At 40.9% G+C, this 13,764-nt stretch overlaps 1 long non-coding RNA gene across 1 annotated transcript in view; it reads left to right on the top strand.

Annotated features, from left to right (window-relative positions):
• The first annotated feature begins 846 nt into the window (after positions 1 to 846).
• The window catches only part of LOC141579536 (uncharacterized), a 36,018-nt gene continuing 23,100 nt past the window's right edge, over positions 847 to 13,764 (top strand). Inside the window, exon 1 of the long non-coding RNA XR_012511088.1 lies at positions 847 to 1,070. This is a non-coding gene — a long non-coding RNA (uncharacterized LOC141579536). The remainder of the gene's footprint in view (positions 1,071 to 13,764) is intronic.

Raw genomic sequence — 13,764 nt, 5'->3', positions numbered from 1 at the left:
CAACATTTGGAACAGAAGAGCTAAGTTTCAGGGTAGTCCAGGACTTTGTTGAGCTCGTTCGAGTGAGATCTGATAGGATTTAGGCTTGTGTTGAGATCTGCATGTTCACTTAGCTAGAAACGTCCCGTCTTTTGGATTTCCATAGGGGTATTTATTCTTGATAAAGATTGCTTTCTTGGTGAGAGGAAATTTAATACAGCTGCTGTCTTTCTCAAAAAAAAATCTTATCTTTTAAGAAATTTAATATTCAAAACAATAGCAAAATTTAAAAATGATAAAGTAAGGCTTTGGTGTAGTTTCTTTGGATTCTGAGTTAATGTAGAGTTAGAGCCTTTGCATTACTTAAATAGCACATCCTTGTCAGTATTTAAAGAGCTGTTAGTGAGCGCCCCAGGCCCCACTTCTCAAAGCATCATTAAATCTTGCTCTGAAATAGTGAAGTCATAAAGTTCTTGTTGGCAGAAGCCAAACAGTTGGTTTATAATTTGCAGCATAGCACCCTTTATAAAATAATAATAGGTTCAAAATTAAGAAAGTGGAAGATAATTTATATTTTTATAGCTGAAACATAAACTCTCTTGTGTTAATGTTGCAACTGGAAATTTCGAAAAGAAAAATCCTACTGTAATATCATCTACGTGGAATACATATATGTCTATCACGTTTGCAATGTAACTGCGCAGTGGTTTTTGAAGACAGGACCATTCCAGCTGAGATACTGGCAGTGATGCTTGCTGGTTTTCAATGGAAGACCCTAAATTTGCCTACTTATCTTTATTCTTTTCTTTTCTGTTCTCTCTCTCTCTATCTTTTTTCTTTTTTTTTTTTTTTTTTTTTTTTTTTGTAGTGAGATGGCTCAGTAGTGCTTTGCCAGCATGATTTTGGGGCAATTTGGGGGCAGATATCGTGCACAAGCAGTGAGATATTTCCATGCATTTTACTTTCCGGACATCACCATGGAACATGTGGGGGTTTGTGCCTGCAGGCCGGGATGCTGCAGGACTCCCTGGTCCATCACCGTTATGTCTTGGAGCTGCTCCAGTCAGTGAATGACTTTCTGTGCCTTGGAGGTAAGGTGATCTGATGCAGATGATCAGATGTGTAACAAAGTACTGTTACTTGAAATAGAAAACCTATCAAAAATGGCTCTAAAATACAGGATGAAGGAGGAGAAATGGCTGAGCTGCTTGCATGGGGAATATTCTCAGGTGACTCCCTCATTGTGACTCCTGTCACTCCCCACCCCCCCCAGCCCTGCACGGCAGTCATGCTGAAGCAAGCATGCACTTTCTCAGAAACACGCTGAACTTCCTTGTGCCTCTGTTTGTTGGCTTTTTTTTTTTCAAAGCACATCTTGCCCTTTGCTTAAATGCCATCCCTGCCTAGTCACCTCTTACACTCATTCTTCTGGACCTCGTCCGTACATAGCTGCTGAATGGATGAATAGAATGTAGTATCTCCATGTAGTGGAACATTATTCAGATGTAAGAGTGAATAAAAAAGAAAAAATAAATAAAGGGGAATATGAAAAAGGCCACCTGCTCTGGGAAGTCCACCCTGACTGCTCAACCCGCCCTTTTCCCTTTGAAACCCAATCACTTATGCTCCTCTCTACTATTTTTCATAGTACTTACCAACTTCTAATAAACTTTAACACTTTCAAAAAAAAAAAAAGAGATGCTGATACCACTTCAACATGGACGAGCCTTCATAACAGCACGTTAAGTGAAAGGAAGCAGACACAAACGGCCACATATTGTTGACTTCAGTGATCTGAAATGCTCAGAATAGGCACATGCAGAGGCAGGGAGCAGGTGATGGTTGCAAGGGGCTGGGTGGAGGGGGGTTGGGGATTGACTGCTAGTGACAGGGGTGTTCTTCTGGGGTGATGAAGTGTTCTGGAAATAGATGGTGGTGAGGGCTGCACAACCGTGAGTGTGCAGAAGACTGCTGAGCGCTGTCTCTGGGAGTGCCTGTGGTTGGGGGCGGATTTATTTTGTTCTCATCCGTGAAGAGTCATCTTGTGCTGAGGCCATTCTACTCCTGTGAGTGGTGAGGCTCTTAGACTTTGCAGAGTCATGTATTATTTTCCCCCTTGCGGAGTGTAAGCAAAAAATTTTTAAGCCTGAGAAAGTGCTCCATCTGCAGAAATGTCTTTCAGTTTTGCATGGTGTAAAAATCTTGCGAGATTTTTAATCGTTGAGGACAGCCTGTGGGGGGAAACAGCCCGTGAAGCCTGGGTGACACTGGGAAGAGCCGCGCTTCCATCCCTGACAGGGGTGGGGATTTCACCCCCGTTCAGGCAGTGAAGGGCCCAGACCCGTGAGCGGAGTTGACAATCGTGAATATTTACGTGTATCCGCTGCTTCATCTTGGATATTAATTTCAAGCTGAGTCAGTTTGTGGCGGCAGCCTCATCCTACATCAGGAATCTATACTATATGCTCTTTGAGGTGAAGACCTGACAGACTTGATTATTTAACAGTCTCCCTTGAATTGATATCTCAGATTCCTTTGTCAATAGTAAAACAGCAGAAATATAGACGTCCTTTAATGCCGATGTGACCTGGAGCAGGTTTAGTCTCTGTGCCTCAGTGGCCTTATCTGCGGGTGGGGAAGATGATAACAGTGCTTCCCTCAGGGGGGCTGGTGAGGGGAGAGTGAGGAGCACAAAGGGAGGACTTACACGAGATGCTCATGAATGACAAAATTTAGTGCTCTCAGCCTGGTGAGGCCTCAGGGGCCGAGATGGCCGAACAGAGCAGTCCTAGCCGGAGCTCGATCCGTGTTGGCAGCTGTTATGATCAGTATCACCACTGTGGGTTATCAGGCAGTTTTAAGACTTGGTAATAGGAATTCATGAATAATGTTAAAAGATTAGACAACTCAGATCCGGTTTACATAGTTCTCAAGATTTCCTATGAGAAATGGATATTTTTCCCCCATCTTTAATCTGAGTTGAGTCTCTAAAAAACTTCTGTATTCCTCCATCTTTTTTATTTAATTCTCCATTTCTTGAAAAAAAAAGTCTTTAAATGGAGTTACTGGTGTCTGAACTGAGGGTCTCATGCATGCTGAGCACATACTCTCTCAAGTGAGGTATAATCTCCCCCGTGATTTTTTTTAAACTTTTCTTTCTTAGTATTCAGAGGTTAGAGGCCTCTAATTCTTTTTCTGGAGACATGTCCATGAACCTGTAAATCTATAATTAGTGGACAAAATTTGGTTTATGAAAAAATTCTATAAAACTTTCTGCAATCCATTCAAAAGGAAATGCTCATTGACATAAAATGTTTCTCCTTTATGGTGATTTCTAATTTTTTGTCTGCCTTAACTTATTAAAAGTAATCCTCATCATCATAATGACCAAGCTTGCTCTGAGTGGACACCTCCCTAAGGCTAAAATGCTTTCCTCATGTTTTACCTCATAGCAGGTGTTTAAGGGTAGGTATCAGTGTCTCCTTTTTTGCAGCTGAGGGATTGAGAGGTGGGGCAGCTTGTCCAAAATCTCACACAGCTGGCGCTGGCAGACTCAGGGCTGGAACCCAGGCTGCACAGGATGCTTTCTCAATGGCTCCTCTGATCAGCCCCGTGTTGAGTGGTTTCCCGAACTCCTGTGAGTCCATAAATGAACGATTTTAGCGGTCTCAGTTTGATGAAGCCTTCAAAGGAGACACACCAGTGAGAATGTGAGACAGAGTGGCATAAATTGAAATTGTACATTTTCACAAATGTTGCATTCTCAGGCAATGACTTAAAAAGTTTATATTTTTTTATTTTAGTGCTCTGTAAACACTAAAAACAAAACATTACAAATGATTATAGTGCAAAATAGGAGTGGGCTTTGAAAGTCCAACCATTGCTAATGATGTTGCTTGTTTTTCTCTAGTGGTGCTTATTGACAGAAAAATTTACAAAGACTGAATTGGTTCTATGTAGTCTTAGTATGGAGGAAAGTTTTGTCAGTGAATATAGTAAGTAAAATCTTTACTCTTTTCTTTCCTGATGATGAATATGTAAGTTGTTTTCATGGCTTAAGTACATTTCCTCATTTGTGAAATTTGAGTGATGCCGTTTACCTTGTTTGACTGTGAGAAGTAGACGCCTTGTATACGAAGCACCCAAGAGCTGCTTAGTAAAAATATGCTGTCACAAGGACAGATAGTTTAGAAGGATCAACTCTGAATACTAAAGAGAGTGGCTTGTTTCTGATGCATATTCAATATGCATATATATGAATATATGAATATGGCTTAAAGTAACAAGGATTCAGGGTTTTGTGTGTGTGTGCAGTATGAAGGTTTAATGAAATCTGTATCATTCTAGTGAGACAGGGACTAGTTAAATCACCTTAAGCAGACGGCCTTGAAAATTATTTACACAGAATGTGTGTTGTTACAACTCAAAATTCATGTTGCCGTGTAACCATCCACTCAGACATTTAAATTCGTAGAAATCTGACCAGAACTATTAAGTTTAGAAAAATCCACATTGATCATTTTAAGGGAATAAGCTTCTTTCTTTTGTGATTAAAGAAATTTTGATTTATTTTTCTGCATGCTTAATAGGTTTTAAAATATCAAAACATTGATTTGACATGTCACTTTTTTTAATAGAATAAAGCTCATGCTGTTTTAATGTGCAAATAAAAGTTTTTGTATTTCAATACACTTGTATGATTTCCTGGCTCTTTGAGAAGTATTTTGCAAGATACTTAGATTACCTACTGTTGGAAAAATACAGACGTGACTTTTATGAATAGAGGTCTAGTACAGATCTGTTGGTTTTTGCTACAGTGAATGACATGAGGCCTAGGAGAGAGAACTTTGCTGCTGATTGCCGGAAGGACAGATCCCAGATCTCAGTCTCCCCTCCTGTAAAATGAAGTGGCTGGACTGGATTCTTTCCTCTTCTAAGATGAGTTTCCATGAGCCTGTGTCTTTTGTTTATATTCAAGAGTATTAGCAATGTCAGATTAAATACTGAATACCCCTCCCTTCCCCGAAGCAAACTGCAGTATGTGGTACATAAGCTTTTAGTTATCTGATTCTTGTTTCTGATTCAACAGGCAATTTTTTTGTTGCATCTTTCCCGGCAACCTGGAAGGTCTTTTTAGCCATAGGAGGCGCTGTTGCACCTTCATACAGTCTTAATTTTCCTGTTTGTAAAAGAAGGCTTAACAAATATTTTTTTGCTTTGATTCCTTTGCTTAGTGCTTCAGAATAGCACAATGTCCATTATGTCTGTCTACCTGGAAAAATTATTCTGCTTATGTCTTTGTTTTATTCTGTCATCTCGCTGTGAACATTTCAGAGTTGCTGTGCAAACAATGGCAAAATCGGTCTTTTATTCCAGTGTTAGCAACCAGTGAGCCGGGATTTTATAAAGCAGCTAGAAGCGGCCTCTTGAGCACCTTAAAGCTGAAAAGTGTACTGAGTTCCCTGAGTATTGACCCAGCCGCTGTGTGTCATTTGGTGGGAGGTGATTTTGTACATAGAAGAAGGGGTGTAGTGATTTGACTTGGGTTTGCGTGCACGCGCTGCCACTGAGCCACGTGAGCCTGAGTCAGTTTGTTCTGAGTTTCTCCCTCGTCTGTGAGATGGGGATGCTCGTATATGCTTTGCAGAATTGTGAGAATTAGAAATTATGTAAATTGTTTAGCACAGTGGGAATGTCAAAGGGCTCATAAAGTTTAGCTCCTGTTTTGTATGAAGCCATCATTTTAGAGTCTTTGGCAATTACTAAGAAACAGGAAAATAAGAAAATCTGGTTTTATGATGAAAGATATTTGAGGAGGTTCCATAGTTCCTATACCCATAATTTAGCATCAGCAAAGTCAGGACCGTTACACAGTCGCCCTGAACCAATGTTAAGCCACAGAATTTTTTGGTACTTCATATATATTGGGGCTTAAGTGGACCCAATACTTATACACATGTTTTCTCCAGCAGCCAACTGAGAGATGACACAGAAGAACAGACAGGCGATAAATGTCTCCTTTATTACTGATGAAGCCACGTTCTCCATGAAATTCAGGGCTGTGGGAAAATGCGTGTCATGATACTGTGTCCCAGAATTAGAGACTCACGCAGTCCCAGGTAACTCTGGGCCACAGCGAGCCTTCCCTTAAGATGATCTGCCCCATCCTGCACAGGGCTGCCCTGCCATGGAGCTGAGCATCCCGGGTGCTTCCCAAGGGTGGCCAACACTGGAGGGAAAGGAAAGGTTTCATATGCCCTGCTTGTCTCTCCGGACTCACACCTCAATCTGTTATTGTGAAGAGTGATAGCCGTTGGCCAGGGGTCAGGGGTGTGAAGGGGGAAGCACTCTCCATGGACCAGAGGAGTGTGGATGAGGCATCCCTTCTCTCAGTTTAAACAGGTGGTGAGATGCAAGAGAAGGGTGCTCTCCAAGAGTTTATAAGAGGGGAAATAAGGATTTCATTTGGGACTCAGACTAGCCATGAAACACAGAAGATGATTAGTAGGGAGACTTGTAAATCACTTTCTTATTAAATTCACATTTGTTGAGCACCAAAAATGTGCTACATTCTTTTCTGAGCGTTTTACAGAAATGAATCCTTCAATCTTCACAACAAGTGAGTAAGGGAGATTTGATTGTTATCCCAGGTTTACAATGTGGAAATTGAGGCACGGAGAGAGTAAGTAAGTTGGCCAAGGTCACAGAGCTAGTAAGTGGCAGAGCTGGTATTTAAACCCTGGCTGTCTGGTTTCCAGGCTCCCAGGGATGGGCTTTGGGTGTTTAGAGGTATCTGCATCCCTGGATCTCTGTACCTCTGTGCATCACTTAGCCCAGAAAGTACAGGGAAAGAGAGTTACACAGGTGCTCACAGTCGTGTCTCAGCCACTGTCAAAGGACAGTGCACCGTGATTGGCGTTAAATGTCTTCTGGGCAGCAGATCTGTTCGTATAACAGAAATTTAGTCCATTGAGTTAATCTAGAAACCCTTCCTGCTCTGCTTCTGTCCATGGTTGCCATGTGACTGCCTGCCCGTGATTGGGCCGTTGAGGAGAATCTGTACTCATAGTTGAACTCTGATATTTCAGTCTGGTTCGTAGTTTCACATCTCCTGTTACATTAATAAATTCAATTTCTGGTTTCTTTGCATCAGTCTCTCATGAGTTTGGTTAATGTGACATCAGTCCATGGGAGCCCAGGGTTGCTGACGGTATATTTTCTGAGCATGTTGTGGCACTTCTACCCGTGTGGACCTGGGTGGAAGATTTCCGCCTTCCACACTGATTTCCCCGAACAGCAGGGTCCTCTCCCACCCCCGAATGTGAGGCTGGGAGCTCTCAGAGTAGGCCAGTCAGAGGCCAAGTCCACCAATCAGAAAATGATGAAGTCCTTGGAAGTGGGTTTAATAGAAAAAAAGGGCTTCCAGGTAGTCCGATGGGCTGTTTGAGTCCATTTGGTGAAAAGCTATCCACTGTTTCTGGTTGAGCTGCTGCTTTGCTGTTGAAAAGTCTGGATTACATAGAGGGATTTTAAAAAGCAGAAAGGTGTGATTTCATGTGGTACATCCACACAGGTGAGAAGTGATGGATGACTGCCTGTGTGAGGCATAGACAGAGTCTTACAAACTTCATAAAACAGCTTTAAAAGCTCTGCCATCTGAGTGCACTTCATATGGGGTCCAATTCATGACTGGGCATGCTGAGAGGGCAAATAATTGATAATGGCAGAAAGGACACGGAGGCATCAAAGAGATCTCAGTCATGTTCCCTGTTTAAAGGATGTGGCACAATGTAATTTATTTGAGCTGGTTCTTCACTGAACAGTTTCGAGTGTTTTCTGGGACTCCCCAGTGCACCAAGGTTCCTTACAGCTGGGTGTCCCCACAGTGCAGCTCTGTCAGCGCTCATCCTGGGCTGACGTGGTGTCACGGGGAGCAGGACGGTCAGCGTCCCCGGCTCCTCCGAGCTCCGTTTCTTCATCCGCAATGCTGGGTTTCTCTTCGCTGTCTACTTAGTAGGGTTGCTGAGAATCACACGTGATGGTTGTCAGGGGCGATTTGTGGTTGTCCCTGTGATAGTCATATAGTGAATATTTGATAGAAACTCTTGTTTTTTATTAAAATTATGGCTCCTAGATTGCAGTGGTTTTTAGTCTGCATTTACTCTTTTTATAAATTTATTCTTATTTTTAAATAAGCACTTATTTTTATTTATTTTTATGAAGGTACTGGGGACTGAAGCCAGCACATTGTGCATGCTAAGCAGGTGTTCTACAACTGAGTAATACAGACCCTCCTTGTCTGAACTTAAAAATAAATATTTCAATACACAAAATAGCTCTTAAACACCATCATGGGACCTATTTTCTGTATAGACAATTGAATACATATGCTATTTCAATAAGAATAAATGTTGTTGGGACATACTTTCTGAATCTGTTTATGTGTTTAAAAACGATCATAGGTAGTGATAAACACGAGTCTTAGATCCACTACTTAGGGTCTGTTTTGCCATCATGGGAAATTATATTCTATAGAGAAGGCTAATTGGGTCTCGTTGATATTTGGATGATTTAGCAGATGATGAAGGCTTTCAAAAGCTGACAGTTTTGTATTTTAAACTAACTACAAAGTTATCTTCTATAAATTGGAAGTCCTCAGCTTGTGAATTGCCCAGTAATTCAGTGTGTACATGTCTGTGTCTCTGTGAACGTGTGTGTGTGTGTGTGTGTGATTTCAGGAAGGTAGAAATAAGTTCCATATAGCCCTCTGATACCTCTCTCTTCCAGTTCAAGGTGTAGGCATATATTTATACAAATAAATTGATACTCTTTTGTCATTTGGCATATTGGTGGGTATAAAAGTTTCTCATACTTGTTTCAGAAGGGTTGGGGAGAATGAGCTTAGAAAATAGGAGGAGATAGAGGCAGGAAGGTTCTTTACACTTTGTGCAGGATGAGAAACAGTAGCTTTTCTTTTTTCTACTAAAGCAAACTGGCACTGAATTGTAACATACTATTACTCAGAATTGCTTTTCTGATCAGATACGAGTGCCTCAGATTTTTCAAGGCAACATGAATGATGAAATGTGTTTTAGCAATTATCTTTAAATGTAGTTTTATTTTTTAATTAAAAGGCTATAGCCTGTTCTTTCTTCCAGCGTTACAAGAAGTTCCCATTGATCCAGGTACATGATAATTGTGCTTAGTTTCTTCGGGTTATTGTTTTGTTTTTTTTTTAAGTGCTTGTTTCATTGTGGTGTGAATGAATGTTTAAAATTTCTGGATTTTGATGTTTAGAACATGCTGATTTATCAGAACTGTTAAAAACCTGATTGCTGTTTGGTCCTCGTTTGGTGGGGCAACCTATTGATTTCTGTTGTCTGTTAAAAAGGGAAATTCTTCCTCTAGCCTGTAGATCATTAAGTGAATGGTTTGCAGTGTGCCTTTAAAATTCTTTGAATGCATTGAGCATGTTTGTCCAGTGAATTTTGAATTGACTCATAGTAATGACTTTGATTCTGTGGCTTTTGCTCGTCTCCACATGAATTTGAATTCTCTGTTGCATTTTGTATACGTGTTCTTAACAGGGGAAGAAATTTTGCATTTTTTACATTGGTGGGTTTTCCTATCCCCTCTGAATGCCTTCTGTAATTGATACAGCGAAAATCTGTTATTGCAGTGCTTAATTATTTCATAAACTATTTTTTGGCTTAATCAGATACAATGACAAAGAATGATAATAAAAAACATGAAAAACTTCCTTCCTTTGAAGAATAGAAATGAGGTGGTCAGGCTCACGCGTGCTTTGTACCTGACACCCTTACTTTCATGTCATTGTGTATCATGATTCGGAGATGGAGTTGCTTCAGGTTTGTAGATTTTTGTTTTAACATTTGTGTTGAATTCATTCTCTAGGCTGATGTTTCCTGTTGCGTTTGTGGAAAGTGTAGGTGAAGGGAAACAGATGCTATGTTTTGTATTCAGGAGGCCTGAGTTGCTGAAGAGAATAGAGTAGAGGGTGGGCTGAGGAACAGAGTGACACTCCCTCACCTCCAGGCTGAAATTGATGAACAATGAAATCAATTAGGTGTATCGGTATTTATTTGACCAATAGAAGTCAGAGGGCCCAGACTGTCTAGTTATGCGCAATGGAAAGTACTGAATTCACCTGCAGAATTAGGTGATTTACCAAGTAGAAGCAGCTTAGAGCAATCAGAAAAATCAGTTCTATGATGAGATATAAAAAGAATATAATATCTATTATTTCTGAAACTTTTCTATGTTAAGTTGTGTAGAGCTAAAATTAAGTTCCAAGCACCAGGAGTTATGAGTCTGGGTGGTTCTGTGGGATCGTTATTCAGGGATGTGTCTAGACCCTGCTGGAATGGCCGAAGCTGGCAGGAAAAGACCCAGAGCCAGGATTTGTCATCCTAGGGTGTCCTCCATAATGGTTCCATGTGATAGCCCATGATTGGGTTAACAAATTTAACAGACTCCAGACGCATGTGAACCTTAAGAAGAAAAAGTGTGCTTAGTAACTGCTTTCAAGCAAGCACCTGTGCATCCTCACTCCTGTCTCCTTGCCATAAAAAGCAGAGACAATGCCTTGCTTGCATATTTGAGGTTTTAGATAGCACTCTGTTCATTGCACAGCAATGACCCAGGCCCTCAGCTATAAATGCTGGGCGTGCGTGCTGTTAGATAGTCTATTATCCCCAAAACACGGACCTGGCTGGACTGGTGGTCTGCTTTGTAATGAATATCTAAAGAATTTATCTTGTTCCCCTCTCCCCATGACTCCCCTAAAGGTAAACTAAGCCTTTTTACTCATTGTGGATTCTACAATCTCTGTCTCATCCTGTCTTTCCCCAAGTTCCTGTTTACTATCACACAACTGTTAAAGACTATTTTCTTTGATTATACACAATAAATATGGGAGCATTTGAGAGGCTCTTGGAGTTGGCTCCCTACTCCCTCTCGCTTTCTTTCCTTTTTCCACAGTCTTGAGTCATTCATTCCATGTCGGTAAGACTTCTGCCAGCCAGAACCCACAGTTCCAGGTGAGAAGGATGCAGACTTTATCTCTCCTACCCGAGGGAGAGAGAGAAGAGAATTGAGATCTGCTCCCCCGTGGTCCCTTCCTGCCCCAGGGCCACTCCAGTTCACCTGCAGCCTTCTGGCCTCTGCTCTCAGGGCCTCTGTCCCAAGACTGACATCAGCCTTTTTTTCCCTTGTCAATATTTCCTGTGCCTTTCAGGAGTTGGTCTCTTCTCTGCAATTCCACCCTGGCAGATGTGATGGTGGTCAGCGTGCTGGTGGGCCGTCATTTGGGGACTCCCAGGAGCCATTCTGATTCTCCTGAGTCTCTCATTCGGGGTTACAAAACTGTTGAGAACCGGAGGAAGCCCATTCACGTGAGGTCAACACAGTATTACATCACTTTCATTTTATTTTTGAATTTTCATTGGAGAAATTATTTGTAACAAACTTTTCCAGATTTTCGGCCGCCTGCTTTCCTCACCACTATTTCCTTGTTGGCTCTGGTGCTTGTTTAAAGAGCCAGGTTTCTTCTCTGGTCATTTCTAGCAGCTGGGCTTGCCGAATCCTTGATCTGCATTTGAAGCAGAATGCTTCTTCGTGATGTCAAACTGATTTTCCTTGTCATGTCTTAATATTTTGTGTACACTCAGCAACTGTTTCAAGTGAAATGCTCTTGTCCAATTTCGGTTAACTCACATTTGCTGAACTCCTGCTTTCATGCTGAGGGCAGTTTCTTCTTCCTGTAATAAAATTTAGCAATTTGCATTTACTATGGGAAGGTACTGGCCCGAGGTGCTCTCGTTCTTAACAGTTTTAATAACAATTCACCCATTAAAATGTACAGTGGTTTTTACTCTATGCCCAGAATTGTGCATCCCATTCAATCTTAGAACATTTTCATCCCCTCAACAGGAAGCTCCTTACGCATAAGCAGACATCCCCATCTTCCCCATCCTCCCACAGCCCCAGGGAGCCACTTTTCTCTCTCTGTGGGTTTGCCTCTGCTGGAAATTTCATGTAAATCGAGTTACTTCATGTAAGTGGAAGCATCTATTGTGACTGACTTCTTTCACACTGAGTAACGTTTTCAATATTTGTCCACGTTGTGGCCTGGGTCAGTACTCTATGCTTTGCTATTGCTGAATAATATTCCTCTGTATGGCTGGGCCCCTCTGTTTACCCATTCATCACGTGATAGGCATTTGTGTTGTTTCTGCTTTTTGGCTGTGATGAGTAATGGCACCGTGAATATTCCTGTAGGAGTTTTTATGTGAACATTTGTTTTCAGTTCTCTTACGTGTGTGCCCAGGAAGCAAAATTGCCTGGTTATTCAGAAACCAAATGTTCAACTCTCTAAGGACCTGCCAGGCGTTTTTCCAAAGTGGCCAGGCTGTGTTACATCCTCACCAGCAACGGCTGCGACCTCTGCATCTTCTGTGTCCTCATTAGTGCTTGTTACTCTTTTTTTGATTATAACCTATTGTAGTGAGTGTGAAGCAGTTTCTCCTAGTGGTTTTGACTTGATTTCCCTTACAGCTAATGATATTGAACATCGTTTCGTTGTGCTTATTGGTCATTTGTATATTTTCCTTGATAAATGTTTTTCAGATCCTCTATTCATTTTTTAATTGAGTTGCCTTTTTATTGTTGAGTTGTAGGAGGTTCTTTTTGTTTTTGTTTTGTTTTTGTTTTTGTTTTTTGGTAGATACAAATTCCTTATCAGATAAATGATTTGAAAAAATTTCTGCTGTGTGTTGTTTTTTCACTTTCTGGATGGTGTCTTTGAAGCAAAGTTTTGAAATTTGATGAACTCCAATTTATCTCTGTTTTCTTTTTCCTTGTCCTTTTGGGGTAATATTTAATATCTGAGGTATTTTATTTAAACTTTTATATATAAAATAACTTAATTATTGGGACCGTTCTAGGAGACGGGTGCTGTTGTTGTCCCCAGTCTATGGATAGGAGACTGGGATGCAGAAAATTTCACTGACTTATCAGTGTCAAAGCTACCCAGTGCTGTGGGAGTTCAGACCCTCATGTTTGTCCCCAGCATCTGTGCTCTTCACCACCATGCTCCACTCCTTCCTGGAATCGTTAATGAAAAAGTCTTTACTTTTTTGATTTCTTGTTAGTTTTTGTTTTTCTCATTGGGGCCTCATCTCCTCATTTTCCTTTAAGAGATCAGTGTAGGTTTATTTTAGGTCTCATGTAGGCAGAAGCATTGCTATCAGTTAACTTCTTTATTACTCACTCCCCAGTGATGGCTGTTGCTAATTGACCTAATGAAGTCTTGCTTTAGTCTTTCCTTCTCATGACACTAACAACAGAGTCATGACTTACAGAATGCTTAAAGAAGAAAGTACTTGATTGATTTTATTTTGCTACCCAATCAAACCAATCAAATAAAAACCCCAGAGTTGACACAGACGGTAAGACCTCCAGAATAGGGTCACTGTCTTCCTTGTGTTCCATTTGTTTGGTCACAGTGTCTGGATAGTGCCTTGCTGTCCAGCAGTTTTGTTAGGATACAGTGCTCGTGAATCATTGTAAGGACAGAATTTTGACAACAGACTGTGCTGTTCATTTCACGAGGGAAAAGTTAATATAGAAATACTGCTCAGATCTATTTTAAAATTAAGCTTGGAATTTTGAGAAGAATTCAAGAAACCATACAAAGATCTTTTTCACTAATTTTAGATCTATCTTAGACACATTATGGTTACATAGCAGAGTACCTTATCAAGT

The sequence above is a fragment of the Camelus bactrianus genome, chromosome 13, assembly GCF_048773025.1.
Source record: "Camelus bactrianus isolate YW-2024 breed Bactrian camel chromosome 13, ASM4877302v1, whole genome shotgun sequence".
NCBI classification, from domain to species: Eukaryota; Metazoa; Chordata; class Mammalia; order Artiodactyla; family Camelidae; genus Camelus; species Camelus bactrianus.
Note: the sequence above shows the minus strand (reverse complement) of the source record. Positions and strands in the feature narration are given on the sequence as shown.